Source organism: Eleutherodactylus coqui, chromosome 8, assembly GCF_035609145.1.
Source record: "Eleutherodactylus coqui strain aEleCoq1 chromosome 8, aEleCoq1.hap1, whole genome shotgun sequence".
In the NCBI taxonomy this organism is placed as follows: Eukaryota; Metazoa; Chordata; class Amphibia; order Anura; family Eleutherodactylidae; genus Eleutherodactylus; species Eleutherodactylus coqui.
Genome location: NC_089844.1, coordinates 190,066,501 through 190,075,113, shown reverse-complemented (window position 1 = coordinate 190,075,113; position 8,613 = coordinate 190,066,501).

Genomic DNA, 8,613 nt, shown 5'->3' with positions numbered 1-8,613 from the left:
TGCAGCTGCTTGGTCATGGTTTATGAAATTTACAGGCGTCGAGTTTGCAAACCCATTTTTATATACTTTGTTAGATAACCCTCCCACTGCTTACCTCAGGCCGTGCTAAAGAGAAATGATCACTGGCCTGAGCATAGTTCTCTCTCATCATATCTGTCAATTCGGGATAATTGAAGGTAAAGTAAGTTAACGACTATGGACACTTTTCTGATGGGCAATTTTTTTCCCCCCACTAAGACTGTATACACAAAATTGATAAATACAGGAATTTCAGCAGCACTCCCAATTCACCAGTATGGGGAGGTATCATGCGATGCACGTTGAGGAGACTGATCGCTACTGTTGATCCAAATATGGCAATTTCAGACGAAAAGATCCAAGACAGCATCAATCGGTGCAGTTTAAAACATATCCATGATGGATGAACTTTTTATTGCACACTACAACAGCAGCAACGTTTCGACCCCCAGAATAGCAGCTTGACAAAGACCATGCTATTCTGAGAGTGAGACGTTGTAGTGTGTAATAAAAAGTTCATCCATCATGGATATGTGTTAAGACTGCACATACATGGGCACTTTTATCTTGTAACACTCACAGGGGTATATAACCTATTACAATAAATGTACTTACCTGTAAGATTTTTTTTTTCCCTCTCGCTGCAATAAATTTACATGTGGCCATTTTGAACCTTTTCTAACTGCGTTCCATCGTCGCAGGCATATGTAGAACCAACTACTGGTATTTCTTCTGCCCAGACTATACAAATTGCTAAACCAGAATGGTCACATGGGCCGTAAAAATTTTGGCCACATGAATAGTCTTATTGATTTACATTAGCTCCATCTTATAGTCTGCAACATACAGACCAAATATAAAGGTGAAATATACACACACACTGGACGGAATTATGCATGGATATCCGCAGCTGTGAAATTCCACACCGGTGCTAACTGCAGATTTTAATACGGATTTGCAAGAAGGGTTTAAGGCATTTTCCAGCATCCACTGGTAGCCTGTGGAAGTTACGGAGGCTTCCGTTGCTTCATGCGGCCTATTCCGTCACTGAGGCTAACTTCACACACGCGAATGCGATATAGGGTTGTGAATCACGGCCCGATATCGCACTCGCCAGCATGTGATTTCACCACGTATGTGAGAAAACTGCTTTGCATCACTTCGGGAAAGCAGTGATCTGACAGCTGCGGTGGAGGAGGATATTGGAGTTTCTCCCCTTTGTTTTCAATGAGGAAACCTCGCACCGCTTGCATCTAGCATGTGCTGCAATGCTGCTGTTGGCCCTATTGAAAACTAACTTTAAAGTGTTCTTTAACTATATAAAAAGTAAGAATCCTAATTCTGAAAGTGTTGGCCCTTTAATAAATGTAGGGAAAATTGTGCAGGGTTAGGAGGAGAAAGCAAATCTGTTAAATAGCTTTTTCTCCAGTGTATTCAGAGGAAAATGAAATGTCAGATGAGGGGCAGAGTGACAAAGAATACACTAAATGTCACCAGTCTAACCCAGGAAGCAGTGCGGAGCCATCTGAAGAAGATTAAAATAGACCAATCACTGGGTCCTGATGGCATATACCCTGGGTTTTAAGGGAATTAGGTAATGTGATAGACATACCCTTGTTTCTTATTTAGGGACTCTAGTGACGGGGTCTGTGCCACTGGATTGGCACACAGCCAATGCAATGCCAATATTCAAAAAGGGGTCAAAAAAAGTGTACCTGGAAACTGCAGGCTGGTAAGTCTTACTTCTATTGTTTGTAAAATGTTTGAAGGGTTTCCAAGAGATGATATCCTTTAGTACCTCAAAGAAATTAGTTTTATAACTGTATCAGCATGGGTTTATGAGAGATTGCGCCTGTCAAACCAACCTGATCAGCTTCTACGAGGAGGTAAGTTCTAGACTGGACTGTAGAGAATCATTGAATCTTGTGTATCTAGACCTCTTCAAAGCGTTTGATACTTTGCCACATAAAAGGTTGGTATATAAAATGAGAATGCTTGGTCTGGGCGAGAATGTGTGTGTGTGTGTGGGGGGATGTAACTGCTTAGTGATAGAAAGCAGAGGGGTTTATAAATGGTATATACTCTGATTTGGTCACTGTTACTATTTGTGTGCCACAAGGGGGAACATTTTAGGTCCTATTCTGTTTAATATATTTATTAATGAATGACCTGGTAGAAGGATTGTGCAGTAAAATATCAATATTTAAAGATGAAACAAAACTATGTAAAGAAATTAACATGAGAGGACAGATTTGTTTGCAAAAGGATCTAGATATGTTGGGGAGATAAAAAAAGTGTCATAAATATAAGGCTCTGCACATGGGCAGGGGAAATGCATGTCACCGTTACACACTAAGGCTCGGTTCACACGGGGCAGATTTGCCGCGGAAATAACGCGCGGAATTTCGACATGGCAAATCCGCATGCGGCCGCTAATCCCTGGACTTAGCTAGCCATGTGGCCGAGATTTCTCAGAAATCTGGTCCACACGGGACAGCAAATCCTCTGCGGCTAAGCCAGCAGAAGCCGCCTGTAAGAAGAATTTATGTGTTTATCAAAGAGAAGACGATCCCAGATCTCGTGCAGAAGTCTGGGCCCAGGAGAAATACATATCACACCAGCCTGTGCGGTATCAGATGATTTCTAATTTATTCTAAGGTGTTCGAAGCTTATGTACCATAAATGGCATTACAGCAAAAGTATATACCTCCAAGATTAATAAGAATACATAATAGGCTAAAACAAAAATGATTAACATAAGTTACACCTCCTTAGGTGTAACTATAACATACAATAAAACCGTTATGAATTCAGGAGAAAGGAATGCAAGGGAGGGGGTCTTTTAGTCTATCCCGTTTCCTGCCTTCACTATCTATAAACATGCATACATGCGTGTTGATTAAACTGTCTTATATTTTATCTGTCTACCTCAGAAGACATGCAGGCCTATAGAAGGGTTTCATTTAACCCCTTCACTACTTATACTAGTATCATGCTATATATTCCTAGTCTACAATGCAATATAGAATAATTAACTGATACATTGATCTACAATTTTCTTAACAACGCCACTGCGGCGCAGATTTGCCGACAGCACCATTTTTTTTTCCCGCTGCGACTACGCTCTCCTCTATGGGAGCGCCGGACGCAGCGGAAGAGCGAGCGGCCAGGCCGCTTCAAAGCTGCTGCGGATTTCACAGCAGCGGTTCTCCTGGCGGAAATCTTGTGGTTTTTCGCTGCGGCCAAACCGCAAGATTTCCACCAAGAATCCGCCCTGTGAGAACCCAGCCTTAATGGGAAACCACTGGGGAACATTGACTGTAACCATAACTGCAGCAACCAGTGTGAGGCAGCTGCTGCTATGGCAAATACGGTAGGATCATGGGGTGCATCAAAAGAGGTCTAGAGGAACATGATCAGAACATTGTTCTTCCTCTTTGCCAGTCACTGATCAGATCACACATGGAATACTGTGGACAGTTTGGGGCAACAGTACTCAAGAAGGATATATTAGAACTTGAACAGGTATAAAGGCGTCAACTAAAGTAATAAATGGAATGGGTAGACTACAATACCCAGAGAGGTTAGCAAAATTGAGATTATTTAGTTTAGAAAAAAGATGGCTGATGGGCGCTCTAATAACTATGTATAGATATATCAGGTAAAAAGACAGATCTCTTCCATCATCTATTATAGCCAGGACTGTAACAAGGGGGCGCTCTAATAACTATGTATAGATATATCAGGGGACAAGACAGATCTCTCCCATCATCTATTATATTCAAGACTGTAATAAGGGGGTACTTTAATAGCTATATAGATACATCAGGGGTCAGTACAGAGATCTCTCCAATCATCAATTTATACCCAGGACTGTGACAAGGGGGCACTCTAATAACTATGTATAGATATATCAGAGGTCAGTACAGAGATCTCTTCCATCATCAAACTACTAACGACTACTTGTCCGTTAGTATGTATGTGAGTGAGTGATTCTCATGCTGCGCCTCCTTGCCTCGGTCATAGCTCTACCCCTGCCGCCGTCATAGCTCCGCCCTTGGCGTCACAGTTCCGATAGGGTGACGTCACAGCAGGTCCTAACACACTGAGAATACAACTAAGCTGTTATTATGTTAGACACAACTCAGCAGTCAGGAGACACCAACCTACCGCCACCACAGAGATCTGGCGGGCTGATGGTGACGTCATTGCTGTGGGAGGAGCCATTCTGAAGTTTGGTAGTACTGTATACTGGATAAGCCAACAGAAACTACCAGGACCTGTAATGACATCACTGTCATGTGATCACATTTTCTTATCTGTTTTCTCTCAGAAAATAAATGGAACATCAACTGATCTTCCCTGTGCTATTGGAGGAATAAAAGAATGCAGGCTATCTATAAGCAGAGAGATGGTGAGTGAACACATAGCTAACTTAAATGAATTCAAGTCTCAAGGTGCTCTTCACCGAGACAGGAAGAGTCCGTGTACCAACCTATAATTTTCACCGTGCTGATTAGAGGAATGTATATAAAACTTAACTTTTAATGTTTAAAAAAAATAAAATACCTGGACGCACACTGACATACAACATACATTAGTGGCACTTAATGTGATACCTAATCCACCACTAAGTTTACGGAAAGATATTAGATCCGGATCTGAATGGTGACTTCCACCCCAATTGTAGCATTTAGGAATAGTGCTTATATACGCACATTACTGCAATGTTGGAGAATGTTGGAGAGTGAGTATTTTTTCATATGAGACTGACTTATGATTTTATTCAATCTTTGGTTCTTTTCATGTTACGGTTCAACGCATTTTTGTTATTGTGATGCAACTCCTCAGGAACCGATTATTTCTTAAATAGAAAAACACCCCAAATGATGTAACCCCGTTTTTCACCATAGCAAGTTATCAAGTTATCAGGGACTATAGCTATTGATTAACCCCTTGAGTGGCGGGTTTCTTACCACCCTGTCGTGCCCACCAGGGCAGGTTTTTTAAATGGTCTAATCATTTAATTTCAACTAATTTTGCAGTTGCGTTCCCAGAGCCATAACTTTTTCATTTTTCCATTGACACAGCCATATGAGGGCTTGTTTTTGCGAGACAAGTTGTACTTTTTGATGGCATTATTTTTGGGTATATATAATGTATTGCATAACTTTTGTAAAAAAAATTGTAGGGAGATTGGGGGAAAAAAAAGAAATTCTGCAATTTGTTTCTTGGATTTCATTTTTACGGCGCTCAGTGTGCAGAATAAATAATATGATAAAATTGTTCTCTGAGTCAGCACAATCCCGGCGATACCAAGTTTATACAGTTTTTTGTGTTTTGCTATTTTTTTATATTTAAAACATTTTTTTTCTTAAAGGTTTGCTTTTGTGTTGCCACATTCCAAGAGCCATATTATTTTATTTTTCCATTGCCAGCGCTTTAGAAGGCCTTGTTTTTTGCGGGATGAACTCCAGTCTTCATTTATCTAATTTTTTGGAACATGTTAAATTTTGATCGCTTTTTATTCAATTTTTTCTAGTTGCAAGAGTAACAAAATCTGTAATTCTGGCATGTTTTTTATTTTTATCTTTCACTGCATTCTCTGAGCAGTATAAATAATGTATTAAAGTAATTCTACAGGCCAGTACGATTATGCCTATACCAAATAGTAATAGTTTTTTTCTTTTTCACGACTTTTTTACACTTTAAAAAAAAAAGTAATAAAAGTTTAAATCACCCTCCTTTTGCCATATCTATAATAAAAAAAATCTAAATCATAAAATAAAAATACATATTTGGTATCGCCGCGTCCATAAATGTCCGATCTATCAAAGTAGCGCATTATTTTTCCCGCATGGTGAACGTAGTCCGAAAAAAAAAAAAAGAACGCCACAAATGCACTTTTTCAGTCACCCTGTCTCCCAGAAAAAAATGCAATAAAAAGCGATCAAAAAGTGGTATGTATTCTAAATTAATACTAACATAAACTACAGGACATCCCGCAAAAAATGAGCCCTTGCTTAAGTAAGTCAACAGAAAAATAAAAAAAAGTTATTGCGCGCAGAAGATGCAGCAGAAAATAATTTTAAAAAATTAAATGTCTTTGTAAAAAAAATACAAGTACCACAGCAAAAAAAAAAAAAAACAAGTTTGGTATCGTAGCAATCATTCTGACCCATAAAATAAAGTTATCATGTCGCTTTTGTTGCAGTTTGTGCGCCGTAGAAACAAAATGCACTGAAAGATGGCGGAATGTCATTTTTTTTTTCATTGTACTCCACTTAGAATTTTGTAAAAGTTTTTCAGTACATTATATGGTACTTTAAATAGCACCATTGAAAAATACAACTTGTCCCGCAAAAAACGAGCCCTCATACAGCGACGTCGATGGATAAATAAAGGAGTTATGATTTTTTAAACGGGGAGGAAAAAAAGAAATGGGGAAAGAAGAAAAAAAAGGCCGTGTCCTTATGGGGTTAAATAATGTACTAACTTCCTCCTCTGGGTCATTACGATGCACGGATACCACATGTGTAATTTTTTTTTTTTTTTGGAAGGTAAAGGGAGACAAGTGTTTTTGTTTTTTATTTTTTTAATAATTTTTAAACTTTTTTTTAAACTTTTTTTTTTTGTCCTTTTAGGGGACTTCCACAAAGACCCATCAGGACCCCCTGTTGAGATGCCGGGGGTCCAATGTTGACAGCCCTTTACATGCTGCAGTCACATAGACTGCAGCATGTCAAGGGTTAACACAGCAGAGATCAGAGGTTTTCTCTGCTGTAAGAGCAGGTACCTAGGTGTCCTCTCACAGCCAAGCACCAGCTGTCCCTGCCACAGAGACCAGCTGCTTGCTTTTGACAAGCCATGGTCTCTATGGCAACCTGTAAACAGACTAGTGCAGGGGTTTGAAATTAAAAGCGGGAGATTGCTGGCAGATCGGGAGTATCTCCCTGCTTCTTATTTCAAACTGCCTGACTGCTCTGTGTGGGTCTGTGCAGGCAGAGTACACTGTCACAGCTTGTGGCATTGTGCTCTGCAGCTCCAATAGTGATACATATCCCGGAAATCTTCCGGGCTATATCGCTATGGGCAGTGGAGCTCGTCCCGGAAAATTTCCGGGCGTGCCACTCAAGGGGTTAATAGACTAGGAGTAGAAAAAGAGAGAGTTCTAAGTATAGGACATAGGGGGATCTTACTATATACACCCAGTTTTTCATTGGAGCCTGGGTTTGTCTCATGGGTCCTATACGCTGGCCTGGGACTCAAGTAGTTAATGAAGGCTAAAGCTGGCATCTATTGATTTGAGCTAGTGCTACTGAGGTGTATGTCCACAGATATATGCACCCAGAATATTGGGGTGCTACTGGATCTTACACTTTCTACAGTACCGTGTTTCCTTGAAAATAAGACAGGGTCTTATATTAATTTTTGCTTCAAAATATTTATTTTTTACATGTATAGGTACCTTGACACTATTTAAAAATCATGCTAGGGCTTATTTTCAGGGAAACAGGGTACGCGATAAACCAATAGAGCCTACAAAAAGTGCACTTCTGCTATATTCTTAGCAGCTTTTTGAGGGTGTCATTCCAGTTGACAAAAAATGGGGTTACATCTGTTGAGGTTTTTTTTCCATTTAAGAAATAACCAGTTCCTGAGGAGTTACATCTCAACAACAGAAACGTGTCGAACCATAATAAGAAGAACCAAAGATTGAATAAAATTATAAGTCAGTTTCACACAAAAAATTAATCACCCTAAACTTTCCTCTTGCAGTAATGTGCGTATATAAGCACTGTTCCTAAATGCTACAATGTGGGTGGAAGTCACCATCCAGATCCGGATCTAATGTCTTTCCGGAAACTTAGTGGTGGATTAGGTATCACATTGAATGACACTAACGTATGTTGTATGTCAGTGTGTGTCCAGGTATTTTAATTTTTTTTAAATTAAAAGTTAAGTTTTATATACAATCCTCTAATCAGTATGGTAAAAATTTCAAGTCTCAAGGTGCAGATGAATTACAACCTAGGATAATAAAGGAAGCAACGGAGGTAATTGCAGAACCACTCACTATAAACTTTGAAAATTCCTGGAGAACAGGAGAAGTCCCAGAAGATTGGAAAAGGGCAATTGTTGTCCCTACCTTCAAAAAAGGGAAGAAGGTCCTACAGGCCTGTGAGCCTGACTTCTATACCGGAAAAGATCTTTCAATAAATTATTAAACAGCATATATGAAAGTACTTGGATGAAAATGGAGTATTTAACGAGAGCCAACATGGGTTTGTATCAAACGAGTCATGCCAGACGAATCTAATATCCTTCTATGACAGAATCATCGACTGGTTTGATCAGCAAAATACGGTGGGTATAGTATATCTTGACTTTAGTAAAGCATTTGACAAAGTATCTCATTGCAAAGTTATTGAAAAAATGACCAAATATGGGATTGACAATGCAACTGTTTGGTGGATTTACAACTGGCTGAGTGATTGTACTCAAAAAGTGGTCATAAATGTCTGTATATCCAAGTGGAAGAATGTATCAAGCGGGGTACCACAGGGCTCTGTCCTAGGCCCAGTGTTGTTTTTT